At 42.1% G+C, this 22,515-nt stretch overlaps 1 long non-coding RNA gene across 3 annotated transcripts in view; it reads left to right on the top strand.

Moving 5' to 3' along the window:
* LOC148225168 (uncharacterized) overlaps nt 1–21,768 on the top strand; it is a 160,161-nt gene extending 138,393 nt beyond the window's left edge. For 2 of the 3 annotated variants that reach the window (XR_015803541.1, XR_015803539.1), the window contains 2 exons: nt 12,738–12,816; nt 21,001–21,768. This is a non-coding gene — a long non-coding RNA (uncharacterized LOC148225168). Of the gene's footprint in view, nt 1–11,530; nt 11,797–12,737; nt 12,817–21,000 lie in introns of all 3 variants that reach the window. The other variant, XR_015803534.1, reaches the window with a different exon arrangement.
* Nucleotides 21,769–22,515: the final 747 nt, after the last annotated feature.

The following is a 22,515-nucleotide window of genomic DNA, read 5'->3' as shown; positions in this document are numbered from 1 at the left end:
TGTTTCTGACAGCCCTAGGAGAACATCCTCTGTTGTTTGTCAGGCCTTACTAGCTGTGCGGGTGGGAACCTGCGGAGGGAGGACAAGATAGCATGGATCCCTTTGTCCAGTGCATCCACAGCCTGGCAGAGGGCCCGGACCAAGGTGAGCTGGGCAATGTCTGATCCTGGCTGTGCCAATGTCTGCCAAAGCACCGCTCTGCAATCAGAGCTGGCTCCTTCCCCTGAAACCACCTTGCTGGGTGATCACTGGGAATGGCGGGGGGGATCCTGTCAGCTGGGTGCAGAAGAACCAGAGCGGCTGCGGGAGCTGCCAGAGCACCAGAGGATCAGCAGCCCAGGGAAGATGCGGGTCACCACCCCAGTGTCACCACCAAACATGTCATACCATGAAATCATAGCTGCAGGAGGTGAAGCTAAGGCCCAGCTCTGGTCACCTTTCAGGGCTGAGCCTTTGAAGTGACTCTGCCCATGCCTCACTTTATAAGCAGACAGAGGACACATTCCTGCTGCGAATAAGTTTTAGGGAAGAAAGCACCATGGAAAAAGCCAACACTTTTATTAGCCCAAACAGCGTGCACTGGCACCCTGAGCCTGCTGCAGGACCACACCATCCTGCTGCATGCCCCTGGAGTGCTACAGCCCTGGAATGTGAGGAGTCCCAAGGTCACCATCCACGGCCAAAAACATCCATCTCCTGAACGTCTCTTGGTTGCTGCCAAGGAGGAGAGCTGCCAGCCTGTCAGGCACTGTGCAGTGGAAAGCTCGTGCTGGATTGCTGCGTGTCCCTGCAGACAGAGCCCACTGGAGTCGGGTGGCCATGGGGCTGGGGCTGCCTGTATCAGTTGGCAGCGATCTGTATCTCAGGCTCATGTGGGAAGTGTGCTGACCCACAGCAGGGTCGAAATCAGTCATGCCCTCAGAAATACGAGCCACTTTCCAGCTTGCAAGCAGCAGGGTTGGTGGTTTGCACCTCTCTGATTATTTTTAAAAAGCATTTTGATATACTGCCAGTTTTAAAGAGAAGTGGTTTCCGTCTGCTGCCTTCTGTTTTTAATAATAGGATTTTCAACATGTTGATGTATAAATTATTTGCATTTTGATTTAATGCTTTTTTTTCTTTCCCCCACCTTGATTTTGCCTTGCCTGTTTGGCACAGGACAGTGCAGGTTTGTGCCACGCACATGGCCCTTGTGGCTTTTGCTCTTCATGGAAGGCATGAGGAGCATTGCTGACTTGCCAGTTGAGGCAGTTCTTGGGCACTGCTTGGTTAATGCAAGGACTGTGCAGGTCTGGTCCTGTTCACATCACCTGGTCACAAAAACCAAAGCTAATTCAGAGAGATCAGGGAGTAACATACCCATCATCTGCAGCACTTGGAATTCCGTTTTGAACTTAATTTTCCTGCCATAGGGCTCACTACTTTTTTATCTTTTTTTTTTCTTCTTCCTTCTTTGTTTTATTTTCTTTTTTTTCTGGTCTGCTTATCTCCATCCCATAAAAATCAGATGTGAAGATCTGAGCTTTGTGGTCTTTCTGTGTCATTGCTGTGTGACACATTGAGATGACTTGAAGTTTTCCTTATTTTCCCATTGCCTTTTCTCTCCACAGAAAGACTAAGGATGCTCTGGTTTTACTTAAAAACAGATTTTACTGTGTCTCTCTCACCTTAAAGTATTCAAACTGGGGCACTTCTGTGAATGTCCCTTCTCTGAAGTTCTAATCTAGAATTAAAGCTGCATAAGTATAAAAATAAAGATATGCTAGATTGCAGACTTTATATTTGAGGTCCTATCCACAGAAGTCAGGTCTCTCCTTTCTTCTATGTCTTCTGTATGAATTTTAGCCATTTTCTAGCCTCAGGAACTAGAAAAATGTAATTTGTATGCAAACAACAATCAGAAACCTTACTGCCTTTCTTTATGTGTATGTTTTTCAACTTTAAAAACCCCTCAGGCACCCTCTATGGATAGAGAAGCCACATCTTTCATAGAGTATATTAAGAAAGTACCTGATCACAACTAACTCTAGGTTTGTAATTTAACTCTTTATTTTAAGTGGACTAGGTAAAAAAAAAAAGTAAAAGAAGAATAATAGTAACACTGCTGTGATACATTAAATTACATGGTTTTAAAAGAATTAGAGTGTATGTGAGATTTTAACTATTTTATGCATATTCCAAGATGCATAAGTGGTGATAAAGCAGAATGCATTTGGGGAAAAAAAGATAATATTACTTATAATCTTATATTTTAGCTGATACAACATAATCTAATTACTTTAAAATTACTTTAAATATCTATGGAGATTTTTATGTTCCTAATTTTGTTGTGGAAAAAGTCACCTTTCTGGCATGGTCTGTATTTAAACTGGACAGAGACAAACTGAGAACCAGTGCTCTGAACTTCTTGAGCTTTTGAAGCATTGCCTCTACAAGAAAGGGGCAAACTGGTTTTGAAACTTTGAAAATGTTAAAATGAGGTGTATTAAGAATCTACTTTGGTTTAGAGTCCTGTAGATAGACTGGCAGTACTGACAATGGAGTTTTTTCTGGTTTAATTCTATTTCCACATCTGTCTGGATCATGTTTTGAAGTTTCCAGGAGCTGAAAATGCTGTAAAACAACTTTTTTTTTTTCCTTGTGGTTTTGATTCTGTTTAAATGTAGATTTAAAAAAACGAAAAAAAGAAAAAAAAAAATCAAACAAACCCCAAACCAAAAATTTTGCAGATTTTCCTCGAGATACAGACTTCATCTTGGCTGAAATTGGCTTTGTCTTGACTGAAATTGTTTTGATGTTGCATTTCTGCAACTACTTTTCTGGTTTCACTGCTTTTTGAGTCTGAAAGCTTGTGGGAACAGCTGATTCCTAGCCCCAAGGTTGCAGTTCAATCCCTGTATGGAATTAATTTAAGAGCTGGACTCAATGATCCTTATGGGTCCCTTTCAAATCAGAATATTCTGTGATAACTGATTTTTTTTGTATACAGATTCTAATTTAATGCCAGTCCTTGTGTCCTTGCAGTCTGTCATCATGTTTCATTTTGCCTGGGTGTGCTTTCTGAACATCCTTGTATCTTTGAGGAGGGGCTGATGATTGAAGACATACAGAGCTCTGAAGAGCTTTTGTAATGCCATTAAAGCTTTGTTTTCTTTTGATAAAAACTTCACTTTGGTGCAAAAGCAACCTGTTCAGACATAATTGGGGAAACTACTACTAAGCAGCTCAATGAAAAGTCATGGGACCTGGAAAGATGGCTTTTGAAATTATTAAATGCTTGCTATTGTACAGACCCATCATTGTGCTTCATGATATCAGAAAGAGCTTTATTTTGTAATGGAGCTCAGAGTTTGCAAGGGGAAGGTAGGGATGAGCAAAGGAGAATGGCTGGGACTTACCCAGAGAAGTGAGCATTGCCCAATGCAAATTATCTTAAAGAGAAAGTGCTCAAATCTGTTCTTTTGCTTCACCTCCACTCCATTGCTGGTCTTTTTCCATTACTCTCCTTTTACTGCTCTAAAATTATTACAAGTTCCAGAATCTTCTATAAAGCAATGCATTCCAACTGTTTATTGCTAGGCTGAATAACAAAGAAGAATGAAAAAGACAAACTTTACTTAAATCTAAGTTCTTAAGTTTACTTAAATCTAAGTTCTACACCCACTCGTAACCTTTCGACTAATAACATAACTTCTGAAAAATCCTGCTGTGTGCAAGTGCCTCCATGCCACCCCACACACATTGCTGGGGTAGTCCAACTTCTGAATTCTCTGCAGGTAATTTAGTCCAGTCTTCAAAAACACTTCAGCTTTTTGCTGAGATCTTGGTTAGAAGTCAAGTTCAGAAATTAGTCTGGAAAGAGTTGAGAGGGATGCAAAATGGGCAAAGTTGCATGTCAACTGTCCGGTTTCCTCTGAAGGGGCAAGTTAGAGCAGCATTATGCTCATTGCACATTCACTGCCAAGGAAGCAGGATGGACTTCAACAAACACATTTTCTTTGTTGCAGCAACTGGTCTAGCACAAGAACAGTAAGGTTTCCCCATACCTGCCAGTTTCCTTTAGATTAATTGATGGACATTAGATAGACAACATAAGGACATTAATTTGAGGAGATTTTTAATATCTGTTTGAATTAGATCATATTTTTCAGGTGTATTTGATTTAAAGCTTTTTAATATCTGTTTAAATTAGATCATATTTTTCAGGTGTATTCGATTTAAAGCTTTAAGGAGAAAAACCAAGCACATTTTCAGTTCATCACTTTTCCCATTGTGAGATGCAATCATTAAATTCAGGTCTATCCTGAATCATTTTGTCTATTGCCTGGAGGAAAAAAGAAAGGGCCAACACAGCACCTAACTAAAGTGTTGCCTCTTCGCCCTGTCTTTCCCTAGTGGCTTATACCTCCTCAGATAGCATGTTACCATGCAGTCAGTTGAAGTAAGATTTGGCACACCCGAGGGAGCAGAAACTTCTGCTGCAGCAGTAGGATCTGGGGCTGGACTACAAAACTTCAATGGGCAACAATCTGAGGTAGACACCACACTCTACCCCTGACTCTAAATGGGGAACAGAGGGGAGCACATGACCAGAGGAATCCTAAAACTATGATAAATTAGCAAATGAAGAATACTATGAAAATGAGCATTGGTAATCCAGCCCTGTTACTGTTTATCCAAAAGCACCTTCCCTCAGCTGCTAGCCATAGCATAGTATTGTGCCTTTACTAGCTAAATTAAAGAGCCCTCTACTGCTAAAAATGTTCTTGACAAAGTGCTTAAGCTGCCGAAGTGTAAGAGGATAATAAGGTCGATTTGTCTAGCTAAAGTAACAGTCCTCCCTGCAAAGGCTCAGGTCAGATTAAAGGCTGTCATGATTTTGTAGCAACTCTGGTTGAGGAAGGGAAATAATGCATGTATGTCATAAGGTGCATTTATATTGATATACCTGCACTTGCATGTGATATCTTCCTGATACACCTGTCTGTGACAAACAAGGCTCCTCTCTGGCGTAGTTGCCACTTCCAGGTTTAAAACAGGCTTTACAGGAATGGAGATGAGACTTGTCTGCATGTGTGTTCTACACATCACATTGAAGGACATTGACCTGTTAGACTGAGTCCAGAGGAGAAACACCAAGTTGATTAGAGGGATGGAGAATCCCTCTAATGAAAGGCTGAGAGAATTGGGTTTGTTCAGCCTGGAGAAGAGAAAACTTCAGGGTAACCAAACTGCAGCCCTCCAGTACCTGAAGGGAGCCTACAAGAAAGATGGAGAAGGACTTTTTACAAGGATATGTAGTGACAGGACAAGGAGTGCTGGCTTTAAAGTGACAGAGGGTAGATTCAGACCAGATCTTAGAAAAAATTATTTAGTGTGAGGGTGGTGAGGCACTGGAACAGGTTGCTCAGAGGGATTGTGGATGCTCCATCCCTGGGAGTGTCCAAGGCCAGGTTGGATGGAGCACTGAGCAACCTGGTCTAATGAAAGGTGTCCCTGTCCACAGCAGGGGGTTGGAACTGGATGATCTTTAAGGTTCCTTCCAACTCAGGCCATTCGATGATTCTACAATTCTATGTCACCATCTGTCTCTAGGTGATTTTGCTATTGGGTTTTGTTTTCTTTTTCCCTACATTGCACATCCTTATAACAAAATGGCCTCAAAAGACAGTGAAATAACTTCTATTAAAACTATGTGACAGCATAGCACAGTGTCAGTTTCAGGATGTTTTCTTTTTGTAAAAGCAAACCACCCAAACTAGTACCATTAGTCCAGACTTAGGGAGTGCTGTGACCTTATTGTAGCTTGCCATTGCTGATAGACAATGTATTTGCCATTTGTAGCCACTTAATCTACTCAGGGCCAGGCTGTTGCCTCTCTTGTGCTTTAAGTTATGCCACCAGAGTTCAAAAGCTACACTTATGACAAAATAGCTTAAACCAGTTCTGTTGTGGTGATTCACATTACAAATATGCTGCCTCTGAAACCTAGAGGTTGGTACCCTCACCTGAGGCAAAATAAAGGGAAACCTGTCACCTGCCACCATGGGTGCTTAAGGCAAAGAGTTTAACTTAAAGCAAGAATAAAAGCAAAACACATTTCCAGTAATGTCTGCCAGGAGTTATGTCTGTACCTATTGAGGCTCAGGAGCTGCTGCTGTCATGTGGAGACCGAGGAAAGCAGCTGAGACAGAGCTCCCAGGCTGCCTAATGTCTGCTAGGGGCTGTCAGACTGCTTTAGCTCTGTTAGTAACACATTATAGTTTAAAGCTTATCGCTTGTGCCTTTTAAATGTCATATCTGAAATCCTCTGTCCAGTCACTGGAAGCAATCTCAGTGACTTCAATAGACAATAGTGATGCCAAATTTCGAGGTGACCATATATTATCTCTGTATCTGCACTACTGTCTTTGCTGCTGTTTGTCAGTGCCTGTGCAAAGAAGATATGAAGGGCAGCACCTGACTGCAGTATTTCACAAGGACACATGAAAACAGTTAAATACATCTCAAAAAATATTTCTCCTTTTATCCAAGAGGATGCTAGAATTGCAGACAAAAGTAAATCCATAGAAATGCAGATTAATACCCAGTTCCTAAAAATATTACTAGCTTCAGTCAAAATGTGGTGTGGATGACAGAGCTGTGTGCAGGTCGTGTCTGATGGATGTGAACCACAGGTGCAGGGCAGGAGGAGGACATGGGAGAGAATCAAAGGAAGCCTCTCTATGTTTCTCACAAACCTGGTATGTGTCCTGAATGGTGTCTGCCTTCACATTCCTCTTCCATCACTTTTTCATGAGACGATCAACTGTTTTGGACGGCACAAAAACCACTGGTCCTGTGGTGGGTTTGAAGAGACAGCCCAAGGAGGGATATTTTCAGGTGTGCCATCCCTGAGTTCCCTGAAATGTGACTGAGTGATGATGCAGTCTGCCTCATCCACTCCAAAATTAATGAATGGTGAAGGAGTACTGCTACCAGCGAAAAAAATAAAGCAGAGAAGGAAACTAAAGAATACTTTAAATTGACTTAATTTTTCCCCCTCTTATTAAGTTGAACCTTTCTTAGCACACAAATGTGTATGTGCCCTTGCATTTAGAATTCACTTACATTTATCTGTGGTTGTGACCATGGGTTTCCAAAAACACAGAAAAGCAACTTGTCCCATGCAGTTAACTTTTCAAACAATGTATGAGAAGCCTCAGCACAAATATGGCCTAGTTCCTTTGTTTCCTGTAAGAAATCTGTAAAAGCCAGGGTTAGTTAGGAAGCTGATTGGATCTGATACGCCTTCAGGATAAACCTGAGGCCACTGATGACTTGATTGAATAGCCCCATCACTGTACATCAGTAGTGTTTGGAGAATTTATTTTGCTTTAGCCTTTTAAGTCACTTAAGTGGTTTAAGCTAAGTTGTTTCTCTGATGCCCTCTGTAGACAGTGAGGAGCCTGAGAATCTTTGGAAAACCTTCCAGCCCTGTCCTTCATTCTGCTTTTCTTCACATGCATCTACTGGCCTTGTCCCATGGTAGAACAGATAGTTTGTGGATGAACCTTGAAGCTAGTTCCTATTTAATTCTGGAAAATCTTTTGTGGGATAAAGAGATATGGAGAACACAAGAGTGAAGCTATTACATGTGTATATGTGACAATTAAAAAAATCTAGCTGTACTGTATATAAAGTATATAAAAAGTATATAAAGTACATGAAGCAAACTTCCTTCAGAAAGTTCAGTGTTTCTTTTTCCCCTAAGGAGAAATGTCCACTTTGCCTTTTCTTTTGACTCTTCATTGAAAACTCCCAAGCAAAAACCAGAAGCATGGCATTTCCCCTCATGTGCATGGAGAGCAGTGAGAGTCTCCAAGCCTGCTGAGAGAACCTGAGGTGTCTGAACTTGAGCCCTTACTTCAGCAGAAAAATAGGAGATTAAGGGGAGGCTGAGGAATCCTGTCACTGAGTAGATAAGAACTCAACGCTTAGTCTGCACAAAAGTAAACATAAGAGAAGTTTCCTGTAGTTCACTGATGCATTCAGACTTTGAGGATATGCAAAAACTTGGTCCAATAATCTTCAGAACAGAAGTATAGCAGCTATTTCAGGTCGAGAATATTATGCTGCTGTAGGTTTTGTATGGTGCAAATAAATAACCGTGTTCTGATAGAAGAAGCATTGTATTCAGAAGGTATTTGTTTTTTACGGTGAGAATCTTTAAACATGCATTGTTTATTTATCTCTTAAACTGCAAGTGCATCTCTCCTTCCTTGCTAAAAATTTTCCATGTGACATTTTCATTTAGCACTTCCAACGGTGTTGGTAATATAGTACATCTGTCTTGAACGGGATTAAAATTTGATTTTACACCTCAGTCTCCTCTTAGATCTTTAACAATAACAAAATCACAAATTCTGGGCAGAATACAAATGTATCTATATTTTCTAAACATTCAAGACGTTTCATGGCTCCTTAAGAACCCAGCACCAGAGCAAAAACCTTGTCCAGAGATAATAAAGCACCCATCTGAATTAATTCTGATCTAATCAAATCTAATTTGACCTGATCTAATCTAATCTCATGTCTGTCCAACCAGTAGGACTTTGTTATCTGCAGACATGATGTTCGCACAATGGATCAGGAAGTTACTCCCTGCTTTAGACATGGATATTTTAATAGCTGGACTGATTGGTCCTCAAGTTCTGCTTTCATGGGATTATGCCATGGAAAGGGAGGCAGATTGCTCTGGCATTGGTATGAAGTGTTTATATCACATCTAGAAGCAGCAGGTATGGTTCTTTTACGTGATCTGCTCCTCTGCAGAGAGTGAGAATAATTTTAACAATAACAGCTAGGCTGGTCTAAGGACAATAGCAAAGGGAAGCAATTTGTGTTTCTAGCTCAAGTGATAGCTGGAAAAAGGGATAACCTTTCAGAAACATCAGTTTTTAAAAATTATTTTGTTTAATGTCTATTCTTTCCAGCTGTCTTAATTGCTCAAGTAAAAAAATCATTATTTACCCCTGTAGATCTTTCCTTGCTGCTGTATTCTTCTATGGTTTCTCCATTTCCTCATCTCTGAAGAGCTGACAAGTCACTGAGAGATATGTCAAGTCCCTGGGGGATATGACAGACCTACAGGGCCACCATCTTCATGCTCAAAGTGGGCAGGTTCTGCTTAAATACTGTGTGGACATCATGATGACTTCCACACATACGCTGCAAATCTGCGAGAGGCATCCAGAGGACCTGCATTTTCTACTGGTTTTCCACTTCGTTTTGGAAAAGCACAGAAGGAGGATTCTTTATCCCCGATTTTACGTGACTCATAGTCAAGCATATGTGTAAATGCTTTGCTGAACTGCCCTTTGTGAAGACAGTTTGCTGACCCAAACCTATGGCGTCCTAGTCCTTCTGTGCAATAACGTAAGCGAAGATCTTCAGCACGAGTCGCAGTCTGTGCAGACGCCTTGTCTGCGTCCATCTGAGTCAAAAAACAGCGGCAGGGAAAATCCCTGGGACGGGAACTCGGTCATCTGTGCTGCTACCTGGTCCAAGCAGGCAGCAGCCCTCCCAGCAGGTTGCAGGCAGTGCTTGGGAGCCAGCATGGGCCATTCCCAGTGACCAGACCGGAGGCAGGTTTTGGAAAAGGAGAGCAGCCGGTAGCATAGACACAGGCCATACTGTGCTGGCTGGCCTCGGTGGCCAAAAGCAGTCCCTGGCAGCTTGAATTTAAAGCTGTATAGGTGCAAGTTTTATTTAAATCTGTACAGGTACGGCTGTAAAGCTGAAATGTCTTTGGGTGACAGTGGGATGGCAAATAGTGTCCTCGTGCCAAATATTGATGGGTGTTTAATATACACTTTGGGCACATGCTGTGACCGGGGAAGATTGCCTACTGATGTTGTGTGAGTGCTCCTGATTCCTGCAGTGCTGTGGTGCAGGATGAGCACGACAGAGGAGAGTCACAAGTGTAAAGTGCTTTAAAGATCACACTCCAGCAACTCTTACCAGAAAAATACTCTTGATTTGAAGTGTGATTTTTTTAAACAGCAGTTCTATACTACTAAAAGCCTTTTGTGGATTCAGTTACACTGATGAAAAAGTAAAAGCAATGACCAGTACAGCTTCTTTAGTTTGAGGTGTCCCTGTGAGCTGTACTGTCAGAAGCCTGGTGCTGTAGGCAGAAGCAGTTCCTCAGATAGAGGGCACAGCCAGTGTTACCTGGTCTTCTTCTTCTAGTGCAAATTTATCCACTCTTTGCAGCACTAATGAATTTTTAGTTATAAGGCATTTTTGCATCAATTCCCATGGGTAGTTGTAAAGAGTTGTCCGTTCCCAAGCTGGACAGTGACCCTTCCTGCCAACAGCAGTGATGGGTATGGTCTGAGCACATAGAGGTGCTGAGGACTGCCTCCTGCCTCTTCATACCTTATCTCATGACCGTTGCCACTTGGCCACATGGTGCTATCACTCTTCCCTGGTGGGCAGGATCAAATCCCTCACTAAGCCTGCCCCAGGGGGTCAGTTACTCTGAGTTTGCATTGCAGCAAAATTACATTGCTCAATTTTTCATTCTAAACTCAGGAATAATAATTATTCTGAAATCAGCCTGGAGTGAAGATAGAAGTAAATCAAGTTTAGACCACTTCATAAAGACAATTTCACTCAGGTGGCTTAGAAGTCTGAATAAGATGCCTAACATCAAGTATACGAATCCCTCTCCTTCTCCAAGGAAATCCTGTGTGCTGTGGAAGAATTTCTGGAAATGCACTATATGTAGTATAAGAAAAGAAAAAGGCAGATCTGATGTGACACAATGACTGACTGGTACCATATTCTATTATGGATTGCATAGCGTTTACTGTACAAGCGTCATCCACCTGCACATATGTACGCTCCCTTGTGCCTCTGCTATTTGCAGTAGAAATTCACATGCACACACGTATTTCTACTACAAAGCACACAGGTCTTAAGAGGAAAACTTGTCTATAAGCAAATTGGGCAGTGTTTGGATTGCACATTAACAGTGCTGTAGGGCCATCAGTAAGTGGATGGTCCCAGGAAGGAAAATAACACGTGCATTATATTTCCTGGTTTTGGAAGGAGGAACTGATATCCCAGTGCCAACACACCACTGTCCCAAGCTGGCAAATGTCTCTGCATGTGCAGGAGATAGGGCACAGCAGGGAACTGTAATGCTGGCACTTAGTGGATTGCATGTCAGGCTTCTCTCAGTGGGCTCTGCAAGTCCATCAAGGGCACAGATAGAAGAGAGGGGATTTGTCACTTACTGAGAGGCTGTGGGAGCAAAATGCAGCTACATGACTTCTTTTTTCCTCTGCAATAGACATGGTGTTTGGAAAGAGTCTCAAGAACAAAGGGTAATAGGAACCATTACCTGTCCCATGTAAAATGTTTGCCCTGTAGTGTAACAAAGCTTTTCAGAGAAGACTAGTTGAAATTATTTAGGCAGAATTCTTTTTTTCTACACACTCTCTGTATAAGAGATGAACGATTGTTCTGTGTTTGCTCTCAGGCCAGGATGCCACTATACCAGCAGACTGGCAGATTCCCAACAGAAAGATACCTTGGAGAACTTGAAATCTGTGATCTGAAAGCCAGACAAGAAGCTCTGAACAAAGACATAAGTCTGTCAAACAGTCAGAAACAGTGGAGCTTTTCTGCTTGGTGCTCTAGCAGCAGACCTAATGAAGAAGAATGGCTTGGGAATAACATTTTTGCTTTTTGATGTAGTTTTGTGGAAATGCATCTCACCGAAGCACAGAATTAAGAATGATAAGGGTGAGTGAAGGGAATTAATTAACCTGGTCACACTTGTGTGAGATGCAAGGGACGAGTCTCAGTGATTAAAGAGTTACAAGCCCCAGGGCAGGTGATGACATGTCTGTTGCGTGGCAGTCTCAAAGCTGGGCTGAATTTGTTTCTAGCATTTAATGTGGCTTAAATGTATCCTTAAGCTGAGCTTGGTGAGGGGAAAATGGCTCTTGGATTAGTGCCATCGCCTTTGCCATCAAGTCCTGGCCACAAAATCTGTCAATGAAACAGCAAATTAGAGAAGGTGTAGCTACCACCCTAGTCCAGAGAAGGCTGCATGGCTACAAGCAGGTCATGCAGAGAACTGAACAAGCTGCACAAGCCTCTGCATGCTGCCGCGCTGCAAGTACAGCGAGCTGCGCTTGCTCTCACTTTTCCTGGCCCTGAACACCTAAGATCTGATTTTTCAGGCTCTGCACTCTGCAAAGTCATTAACACCACTTTGAAGAGTTGGGTTAGTGGGTGTAAAATACTACCATTTAGTAAGGCATCATTTTACCAGCACTTCACAGCCCTGTAAAATGAGAATCTAGGCTATGAAGCAGCAAAAACCTGAGCCCCAAGTATGCACCTCATTAGAGAATCCTTTGCTGTGTGAATGGGAAATAACAAGGGCAATTCCATCTGTCCTGAAATTACCAGGCTGCCTAAGTTTGGTCTGAGATTTTAATGAAAGACCAGAGCAATAGAATAGAAAAAATATGAAATTAATATGCAGTGCTAGTGGATTTGGAGCAGGGTCTGAATTTTACTTCCCATTTTCCTGCTTTTATGTGAAACTTCAAGCAACACTTTCTCTACTGCATTTAAAATAATTTGTATAAATAGTAGATCCAAGGACAAACACATATATGTAGGTAGTGCAAATACGTATTTGGAGATGACACTATTCTCAATATGTTTTCCAGGGAAATTCTATTTGAAAAGAAGTATTTTGCCCTTTCATGTGGATTCTCAAATTCTTTGCATGTGTCTTTCCTGTGGAAGGTAAGTACTTAATTGTTTTTTCTTTCTTAGTTTAGGTTGGGTGTTTTTTGGATTTTTTTTAGGTCTTCTTTGCCATAGGCCCTGAAAACAATAACAAAAAATACTGTGGCAGTTGCTTCCGTGTGGCTTGCCAAAGGGGTGTTAAGAAATTTTTCTGGTTGTTCTGTATGTGTGAGCTGCAAAGAGGTGATAAATTGCTGAAGGAAATTAAAGCGGGGGGGTTGAAGCTCAAGTTTTGTACTCTTCTGATTCAGGCAGTTTGGATTATAAGCTGCTGGTTTTGTTAGAAATCAAAAGTTTAGTTGCTCTAAACCCAGGGGTGCTGCAGAGACAGATTAATAGATAAAAACATCATGCAGCCTCTGTTACTCCCTGCGCTTGGTTTACTCAGGGGCATTTCTAATAGTGGCAATTCCCAGAGCAGGGTTCTGCCGCCCTCCCCTTGCCGCTGTGTGGAGGCACCCAGCCCATGTGCCCATCCCATCAGATGCTGGCCTCTCCTGTGCCACTGCCTCGCTGACAGCAAAGGAGATTGGCTATCAGCTCAAAATTTGTTTCTTGGATTCTTTCAGGGCCATTTAACCACCGCTGCTTCTCAGGGAACGATGCTTTGCTGTGAGTGGGGAAGTTGTGGCTGCCAGTTGCGGCTGCTAGCTGGTCACAGCTCAGCTATTTTGCTTTGTGCTACAATGGTCTCAGTGTGCCCACCCTTTCCAAAATGAAGATCTTTTTCATTTATGCATTCAGCTGTGATGCTGGCATGAGTCCAAATGAAGAGGTTTTCTTTCCTTCCCTTCTTCCCCCAGGTTCAAGGTTGTTGCAATTTTACCTTCAGCATCATCAGCTGAAGACCAGTAATGCTGGCTCTTAGCTAGAGGTTTGGGTCCAAACATTTTGCAATGTTCCATGAAGGAAGGGAAGCTTTATGGACCCTGGGCTGCAGATGGGAGCACCAAGGCATGGGGCTGTGGCAGGCTGCATCATTATTCAGCAACAGGCAACAAAGCTTGGTCAGGCTGGATGATGGCTCAGAGCAGTATGCAGCTACACTGCAGCCAGGACCTTCAGTCATCACTACACCATCTTGCCTTAAACCCACCTGAAACTTGCTTCAGCCCAAGCTCTGACACAGCCTGAGAACTGCCCACAGCAGTGTGTGGGGTTGCACAGGCTGCTGCTGTCCTGCTCCACTGCTCTGCTTGACTCCTTGGCTGCAGCAGCACTAGGTTTTGACTTGTGTCTGCAGCCACACTTCACACGCCATCCCCTATCTGCAAGCTGATTTTCTCCTTCCTCAGTGGCTGTAACATGGGAGCTGGTGAGGTGTGAGTCAGCAGCTGCTGCCTGCTTTTGGGGTGAGAGCAGAAAGGCAGGGGCAGTAACACTTACAACACCCAGTGTGCCTCAGATGTCTGTAATTCCCAGAGGTCCAGCTTACATATGTTTTCTTGGACTTGCTGCAATAGTGACGACCCAAGAGGAGAGCGGGATGTGCCTGTTGAGATCAGCTGCAAGTAGTGATGCACAAGGCAGGGGCTCCCCAGGCTGATAGACTAGAGCTGCAGTGTTGATGTCCCAAGTCTGCCACTTCCTTGTGACACTATCGCTGCTTGAAAGAATCATACTTTTTGTTCATTGGTAAGGCTGTGAAAATACATATGTGCACAAACACATATCTGGGATGAGGCTGAAGTGAGATATCAGTGCTCAAGTTCCTAGAGATGTGTGTGAGGCTCAGACACTGCCTTACCTGTGTGCAGCCTGGAATGGTGGATGGCAGCACTGCCCACCAAATGCTTCTGGGCAAGGGGTCTCAGTTGCTTTGGGCCAGCTTCGGCACATGCAAAAGCATGTATTATCTGGCTGCAGAGAGGCTGTATGAAAGAGGAAAGCACTGAGTCTATCCTTTGTCTCTCATATGCCTTGGCCACATGAAACACCCCACAGAGCTGCTGCCTGCTGAGGAGTGGGCTGAAGGCCCTGTGTAGCATACTGTGATGTCCAACAGGTCAGGAATTGCCTGTACATTTGACAAAGAAAAGCAATCCATTAAGACAAGCTTGCAAAGCCCTTCAAAGCAGCAATGGTAAAAATCAAAACTGAAAGCAACAGCATATTGTCCTCAAATTGCATCATTTGGCATTGACTTCTGAGCTATGGGACGCTGTGAAACACCAGCTGCTTAGGGGGAACCTGGTGGGACAGGGTGGGAATTTCTGTGAGCACCAATGGTGGCACACTGCTGCATCTACTACACTAGCACTGGACATAGTCATGGACAATTTTAAAGGGTCTGGGGAGACATGTCCAGCTGAGGAACATGATAAAAAGAGAAGTGAAAAAGCATGACAGTGTCCAATTGGATGGTGTTGGTCATTCAGTGAGAGTTACAAGCACATGTATAATCAGTCTACTGACAAGCCAGAGCTTACTTCTTGCCCACAATGTGATTTATCTTACAGTTTCAAGCAGTAAACCAACATAACCAAAATTAAGTTGTTCCTTCACAGAAAGAAGGAAGGGAAGCTTTGTTTTCTCAATAATGTGTCAGGAATATTGCCCTCTGCCCTTGCACAATGCAGTGTAAACTTGCTTGTAATTTGTGCTGGAGGGGGGAAGTCAGCTCTCTGTCTGTGTTTCATTGTAAACTTGCACTTAAAATCCTTTCCTGGCATTGATCCCGGCTTTGATATGCATTAGTAAACATTCATGACACCGACATTAATCCAGAGTGAGCTTATAGTCATTTGTTATATTAGACACTAAAAAACAGTCACGAGGCCATGATTTGATAGTGTTATCTCAACACCTTGTGTAGAGATGCAAGGCTGATTTGGTGACATATCATCCTTGACACATGACACATAGAGACCATGCTTCAATCAACACGCTGTGCCTGTGGGCAGTGTGGTGTTACAGCCTCTGCAGGGGAATGCCACTGCCTGTGAAACCACCTCTCCTGCAACTAGTGGTGATGGCAGGGCTGAAGAGATTGGGAAGCAAGAAACTGAGCCTGGTATTCGAAAATCGAATCCACCAAAATGTAACAAGTGTCTTGTGTGTTAATGTTGTTCCATTATTTGCAGACATGTCTAAGCAAGAACCTGCCTTTCTTAAAATTACCTATTCTGCAAATAAATTCAGGAGTAATGATCTTACTAGCTCGGTTGGCCCTAGATCTAGCTCTAAACACATCATAATTAGCATCATTTCATTTAAATTCTGCCCTAAATCACTCTGCTTATTTAAAATCTAGTCATCCTGATTTACTTGAACACGGTATGCCTGTGTGATGCACCTGAAAATATAGGATGGTCATGAGCCATGGGTTGCAATGGAGTTGTGTCACCAGTGCGGAAATGTGGTGACCAATAAAATTTTTAAGGTATGAAAAAAAATGTAGAGTATTATCATTTGATTAGAAGTGTAGCCAGGATATGTTTTCTTAAACAGCAGCTAGTTTTGCTGAGACCAGAATCTGGCTTTAGCTGTCCATGGGCAAAGAAACAGCAGGTTCCATTGTTGCCCCAAACTCATGTGTCTTCCAAGAGGGAGTAGAGGTTGTGACAAACCTTTCCTGGTCTTAAGTGCAACTGGTTGTGATGTGACAGCTGGCAGAAAGTACAGGTGAAAGTGCTTCTTTACACAAACCAGAGTTCATGCCCAAGCTCCTTCTCAATCCTGTGTTTTAGTGATGTGGATATGCCTGCTGTACGAGGTGAGTGCTGACTTTTGGCTATACTAGTGGTAACAAAGGGTTACAGAAATACTGAAACTCAAAAATACAAACATAAATACCAGGCCTCCAGCCCATCCACTGGGCATTTCTAATTGTCAGGTGAATGGATGAGAACTGTTGTGATAAATGTCATGTATCTTTTGGGCTGTTACACAACGGTGATAAGGAAAAAGGCAAAACACAAAAAGGAGAAAGGTGAGGCTGCCTGTCTCTACTTGGGAAATAACAAGCCCTTCATTAGAAATGCCTTTCAAAATGTGATCTGGAATTTATAAGATTAAGGTTAGTCTTGAAAAGACTGAGTTTTGAAGCATCACTGGTGAATATTATGTTGCTGCCAGGGCTTTGCACACACTGACACTCAGGCTCAGTGGCAGACAAGCAAAAGAACAGGTAAAAGCAGGGCAGATGAGCAAGTGTTCCCATATTCAGCCCATGCCAGTTGTTGCTGTCAGAATGGCTTTCTGTCCTTGCAGGCAGCTGTGGGCTTCAGTTCAGAGTCCCTGACGTTTAATTGCCAAAGTGAAAACCATGTATGTATGTAAATACTGGATTGCCCAGAATACCATTGCCAAGAGGCCGAAATACTAACATAAGGTGGGATTGATAGCAGTTTAATTTTCCAGGTTGCAAATTGTGGCGGCAAAGGCTTGCATACAATTCCCATCTCTCCTAATGCCTCCACGTACAGACATACAGCAATAAACCTCCTAAATCGCCCCAGAGGGCGACTTGCAGGAGCTAACAAGTCCTCAAGGATTTACAGTGCAATATTCAGGCAATAGAGTTTGCAGAAACAACATTGATCCTGCTAGGAGAGTTAAATTAGGACTTTGGTCCTATCTCTTTGTTTACTTTCATAAGAAAACTTGCACACATTTTGTAATTTTTCTACCTTTGTGGCTATTCTCGCATGGCCATTTTGAGGGAGGCTCTTCTAATGTCTGCTTTAATTTCTCTTGCTAACTCAGGGTGGCAAAAATGACTCCGTGGCATGTCATTAACTCTGGTCATAGCTTGGTGTGTGTGTGTGCAGGTTTTGATTAGATACAGAGACTGGTAAATGACAGCAATTTTGCAAGCACTGTGCTACCGTGTACATGACGTGGGAGTTACTGTGGGTTATTGCTGAAATTTGCGGTGTCATGGGTAGTATGTAGGCATTCTTCAAAGCCTCGTGTACTCAGGAAAGTTTCAATGGTTTAACTTAAAACAAGTTTCACACTGGGGAAAACTGTACAAGTACTTGGTTTCAGTTTAAACACAATTGATTTTAATGTCATCTCTTGGGGGAAGGTTTTTCTTCTTTTTGTACCAAAATAAGTGGAATGAAATGAAAGGTGTGTGCCTACAAGCAAAGCACTGGATGCCCTGGCACAGGTGTTGGGGACCTCGATTTGCATGGAGACATTGTTTTTCTTGAAAGCCTGTCAGTCAGTGTGGTCAGAGAGGAGTGCCAGACACATCCAGACACATTCTAACATCACAGTGTGAAGGATTTGTCTTTGGGAGCCAGAGCTGAGGCCACTGAGAAAGAAAGAGCCAAGAACAGAGGAATTCTCTTAGCTGCACCTAAATTTGAGGATGTGCAAAAGCTCTTAGTCAAAGACTCTGACTGTCTATTTCCAACTCAGGCACCTTAAATTAAGCCTTCTCCTTTTTGTGTCCAAACCATTTGTGTTCCTTTTGCATAGCTCTCAGCCATGAAACTTTGACTTGGCAATACAATATTGCCAGGCTGCTGCTGCTGCTGTGGGAAGAATGAACCACACTGAAAGGATGGACACACTTGTGAGGAAAGCCTCAAGTGCTTCCCATGTAGGTGATGATTTAGTCCCATGTCCAGTTAGCTGTAGTTTCAGCACTTCCCACTTAAAACGATAAATTAAAGATTGTGCAAAATATCACACAGTGAGTTAAAGGCTTCCACCCAGTCAGAGGTTTGTCCCTCTAAACTTTGACCTTGTGTTCTAAGCCAGTGTCTTTGTAATATATATTTTAAAACTATATGGACTAGCATCTTGCATATTTATTAATATATTGATAAATGTAGAGTCATTCTACAACATACACAGGAGTTACTTTTCAGCGAGGTGATAGATGCATGAAAGATTTTTGAAAAAGCAACACTTTTCACTGGTGGCAAGTTTTAAGAAAAATTAAAGCTGACTTATTACTTGAAGGAGAGAAAAGGCCATGAAACAGGTATTTTTACTCAGCAAAAGAGAAAATTTTTAGCTTCTAAATGTGCAGAGACACTAAATCAACTATCACAAATGTGTGCTGGTGATGCAGCCAACAACACTTAATTATCAGTTCTACAGGAAAATTAGGTGAGAAAATTACTTGTCTTTTTATATTTATTTTATTTATAAAAGAATCCAAAGACAATGACAATTCTCTCACCATAGCATGTTAGACAAAGATGTCGAAGCTTTTTTGGTAGAGATGAAGCAGGCTTATCTTTTATAGGGTCTTAGTTTAGAAATATTTGAGATATGGAGACAAGAACTCCATTTGTTCTGATACATTGACCTTCTTTGCACCCTGCGTGCCATTGTTTTTGTGTGTTGATATTATTTGCTTATGCATCTTGCTTCTTTCTTCCTCATAAATAATTTGGTTCAGTAAGCAACATCTAGGCATGAAGATACTAGTCATATTAACATGGCTTGATGTATACTCTGGCATGCCAGCCTGATTATTTCTTCCCCGTGTAAGGGCAGAAATCAGCAGCCACAGCTGGAGGGAAGAGGAGGGCAGAGCCATGGATGGGACTCCAGCAATACCACAAGCCTGTTTTGTGGCCAGATATTTTGTATCATGAAATCACAGCCCCGTGGAGTACGGAAACAACAGGATATGCTCCGTGTTTTCAGGACTAGTACTAAATTTTATCAATTATTTGATTTGGACTATGCTAACCCTGGAGCACACAAGAAAAATTCCACACTTTGAAGATGACTTAATAGGTGATTAACTTTGTGTTCCAGATCAGGCCTTAGTTCCTTCATGCCTGGGTGTGTATTAAAACAGGATTCTGCACAGACATAGAGTCTGTTTGGTCTATGATCGATCCTGTGTGGATGTCCTCTCTTCTCAGATGGATGGAGGTCACCTAAAAGACACTGAAAGCTTTTGTGCTAGCAAGACTGACTTTCTCCCTAAGGAACTCTAGAGGACAGGATTTATTCTGTATTTTAAAAGGTAACTTAGACGGCAATGGAAGAATTGTCTCAGACTGAAAAGGTACTGAAGCAGTTGGGGATGAGTGATTCCATGGGTGGTTTTTTTTCTCCTAATAGCAAAATGAACTGAAGCAGCACTTTCTTCCCCTCTGGCTGCCTGGTCCTGCCCTGCAACAGCTCCTAGTTATGACTGAGCAGGGCTTTTATCACCCAGGAGTCCATTGCCCCTAAGGGTAATCTTTACCTTGCTTTTACTTTGCTATATTTAAGCTGAATTGTTTCTCCATCCACAAGCAGATCCTTCTTTCCAAAGCCATTTTTTGAGGCATTGAGTTGATCATGGGGTTATTGCTGCATTCCATTTGTCTTCAGCTGGCAGATTTCTTCTACCTTGTATCTACTAACCATAAGAAAGCTAATTACGTATAGATTATGTATAGGTGATAAGCAAACTCTGCTGTTGTGTAAATACCTTTTTACTGGAAAATCAGTAAGAAACTTGAAAACTCTGGCCATCTGTATCACTTTCTGACAGGCAGGAAAGGCATAGCGAGATGATCTGTAGATTAAAAAGCCAGGCAGTTGACTGACTTTAAAATTACAGTTACAATTATGGGGTATCAAAGTGAATTTGTGTTAAAAGTGGTCTATGATGGAGATCTCTTCCCTTGGCCTGTTGAATGCAAGTGTATCTCAGGATATAAGTTCTTCTCAAGATAAGGGAAGGTGGAAAAGCAGGAAGACAAATAATTTTCTCAACATTAGAGTAAGAAATAAATCATCAGGAACTAAACTGGTATGGATTTTGTCTCTGGTGCCCATCTGTCACCATGGGTAGTAGGTAGTAGGTGCTACTCATGAAGATGGCAAGAAAAATTCTGGCTTAAAAACATCTTACCACACATGTATGATGGAAGATCAAAGAAAAGAGAAGGGTGATCTTGAGAGAGGGCAGTCACCTATGTCTCACCAGTTAGCAAGTTTCCATCAAGTATATCATCCTATACCAGCAACAATTGCCTGTTCACCAGTGGGAAGGGGAGAGTGCCCCTGGGAGAGTGAGGCATTGCAAGGCAAGAAGATCATAGGCAGTGTCCTTTCAGGAGTGGCTTTGATTTTTCCTTAAGTGGGAATAGGTGATGATCACATATTTTCTTGATAATTTGCTAATAAACATGCAAGCAAGGGTCTAGTTGGCTGTTGGCATTGAGACCAGTTCTGGTGCTAGTGTGCCAAACCAATTTCTATATTTTCTAGGAGGGTACATGCCATTGGAGCCAAGGAAAACCTGTTCTCCTGGGACTCAGATGTAGCAGAGTCTAATAAAAGGCCTGATGAAGAAAAAATTCTGTAAGGTTTGTTTTCCCCTGGGAAATTAAGCACTGTATACCACAATGTGCCTGGCATATGGCTGCCTGTCCATGGGACAACTGAATCCAGCCCCTGACTCAGCAAAGTACTGTAAAGTGTTTAGTTGTTAAAAACGGGACTTAGGCACAGGTCTTTAGCTGAATCAAATTCATTTCACTTTTGCACAGAAAAGGTAAACCACTGAGATTTGTATTGAGACACAAAGCTAGTATTTTTCTTACATAAGCACTGGATCAAAAAACGGTAGTGAGCCTATTTTCCAGATTAATTCTATTTATTTTAGATGTGTGTTACTTTGTCTCTTCACCTTGCACATATCACTTGCAAACGAGACAAGGTACACAAAAATTGATTTACAAGACCAAGTGCACAATCCACATAGTGAAATAGCTCTTCTGGCTGTTATCTTTATTACTTTTATTGTATCATCCTATTCTGACTTCAGGAGACAATACTTTGCAGTGGATGGTAAATGAACTGACAAACAGCCAGATTTCTTTTCTTGGCTAATCATTTGCAGATTTGTTAATGTTCTAATGTCAAAGTGTTTCTATCCTGGTATGTCTCACTGTCTAGGAAAGAACGAACTGTTCTGCCTGCCACCATGTAAGTGTCCAATTCTTCTTTTTAATGCTAATGGTAGGTTGTACCAGAGAATCCTACAGCAACATTTTAACTCTTAAAAATCTAATCTCCTTGATGGTTTTAGGCTATTTGCTTCTTAATTACTTTGCAAATTTCTTTGCTCTTGCATTTAAAAAAAAAAAAATCTGAGATGTCATTTTTTCTAAACAGTGCTACTTTGAAACCAGAGACCTGCTTGTGGGTGTCATTCTATGCTTTCAGACATCACCACCTTTCCTTTGGAGGTTTAGAAATTGGTATGCAAATACCCAACCCCCTTTTGCATCAACCTCATTAGAGCCAATAAACATTTCACTTTAAACATCAATGTTCCCAAATGGGAGGGTTGAAGATCCAGCCTGTTTATCTCTTTTCAAACAGGTGACTCCTCATTACCCTCTGAAAACATGGAATACAAAGCAGTCTCTCATCTGTAGGTATTACAGCCTGTGATGCAGTGTAGTCAGGGTTTATTTTCTCTCTTCCTTTGGAGGCCACTTGGCCATGAAATTCACACACACTCTCTTAAATATTCATGCAATCACACTAGTGTCTTAATATTTGCCCTAATTTCATTTCTCTCCACTTTGCATTCAGCATGGAAAACTCTTCAGACCCTTTACAGTAAATGTGGGGGACAAAGCAGCAGTGGCAAATGGACAGACACCCCGTCCATACACAGCTCCACTGCAGCTGGGTCACCAGCAGGAGTTTTTACGGAGTGTTTGTGTGCTGGGAAATGCAGGTACAGTGGGGCTGAATGAAGGACACACTGCA

This window comes from Sturnus vulgaris, chromosome 1 (assembly GCF_052056855.1).
Source record: "Sturnus vulgaris isolate bStuVul1 chromosome 1, bStuVul1.hap1, whole genome shotgun sequence".
NCBI classification, from domain to species: domain Eukaryota; kingdom Metazoa; phylum Chordata; class Aves; order Passeriformes; family Sturnidae; genus Sturnus; species Sturnus vulgaris.
The sequence above is the reverse complement of the archived record's forward strand: the minus strand, read 5'-3'. Positions and strand labels throughout refer to the sequence as shown.